This window comes from Nanorana parkeri, unplaced genomic scaffold (assembly GCF_000935625.1).
Source record: "Nanorana parkeri isolate BGI_ZX_2015 unplaced genomic scaffold, ASM93562v1 scaffold3477, whole genome shotgun sequence".
Lineage (NCBI taxonomy): Eukaryota > Metazoa > Chordata > Amphibia > Anura > Dicroglossidae > Nanorana > Nanorana parkeri.
The window spans coordinates 23,870-25,221 of NW_017309745.1; the positions used below are offsets into that span (position 1 = coordinate 23,870).

At 55.6% G+C, this 1,352-nt stretch overlaps 1 protein-coding gene across 1 annotated transcript in view; it reads left to right on the top strand.

Annotated features, from left to right (window-relative positions):
• The window catches only part of FAM131C (family with sequence similarity 131 member C), a 12,852-nt gene that overhangs the window by 1,078 nt on the left and 10,422 nt on the right, over nucleotides 1–1,352 (top strand). The gene's annotated exons all lie outside the window — the stretch shown is intronic.

Consider the following 1,352-nt stretch of genomic DNA (forward strand, 5'->3'; position numbering starts at 1 on the left):
CCCCCCCCCCTCCCTTAAAGTAGGGAGCGGGAATAGTAGTCCAAGAGGACCCATTCTTGTGCCAGAATAACCCAAACTATGACCCTAATACTAATCCCAACCCCCAACACTAGTGCCAACCTTAAACCACACCCCTAATATAAACCCCAAGGGTTAGAGGTCGGGTTGGTGGTAGGGTTAGAGGTCGGGTTGGTGGTAGGGTTAGAGGTCGGGTTGGTGGTAGCGTTAGAGGTCAGGTTGGGTGTAGGGTTAGAGGTCAGGTTGGGTGTAGGGTTAGAGGTCGGGTTGGGTGTAGGGTTAGAGGTCGGGTTGGGTGTAGGGTTAGAGGTTGGGTTGGGTGTAGGGTTAGAGGTCGGGTTGGGTGTAGGGTTAGAGGTCGGGTTGGGTGTAGGGTTAGAGGTCGGGTTGGGTGTAGGGTTAGAGGTCGGGTTGGGTGTAGGGTTAGAGGTCGGGTTGGGTGTAGGGTTAGAGGTCGGGTTGGGTGTAGGGTCAGAGGTCGGGTTGGGTGTAGGGTTAGAGGTCGGGTTGGGTGTAGGGTCAGAGGTCGGGTTGGGTGTAGGGTTAGAGGTCGGGTTGGGTGTAGGGTCAGAGGTCGGGTTGGGTGTAGGGTTAGAGGTCGGGTTGGGTGTAGGGTTAGAGGTCGGGTTGGGTGTAGGGTTAGAGGTTGGGTGTAGGGTTAGAGGTTGGGTGTAGGGTTAGAGGTTGGGTGTAGGGTTAGAGGTTGGGTGTAGGGTTAGAGGTTGGGTGTAGGGTTAGAGGTTGGGTGTAGGGTTAGAGGTTGGGTGTAGGGTTAGAGGTTGGGTGTAGGGTTAGAGGTCGGGTTGGGTGTAGGGTTAGGGGTTGGGTTGGGTGTAGGGTTAGAGGTTGGGTGTAGGGTTAGAGGTTGGGTGTAGGGTTAGAGGTTGGGTGTAGGGTTAGAGGTTGGGTGTAGGGTTAGAGGTTGGGTGTAGGGTTAGAGGTCGGGTTGGGTGTAGGGTTAGAGGTTGGGTTGGGTGTAGGGTTAGAGGTTGGGTGTAGGGTTAGAGGTTGGGTGTAGGGTTAGAGGTTGGGTGTAGGGTTAGAGGTCGGGTTGGGTGTAGGGTTAGAGGTTGGGTGTAGGGTTAGAGGTTGGGTTGGGTGTAGGGTTAGAGGTTGGGTGTAGGGTCAGAGGTCGGGTTGGGTGTAGGGTTAGAGGTTGGGTGTAGGGTTAGAGGTCGGGTTGGGTGTAGGGTTAGAGGTTGGGTGTAGGGTCAGAGGTCGGGTTGGGTGTAGGGTTAGAGGTTGGGTGTAGGGTCAGAGGTCGGGTTGGGTGTAGGGTTAGAGGTTGGGTGTAGGGTTAGAGGTCGGGTTGGGTGTAGGGTTAGAGGTTGGGT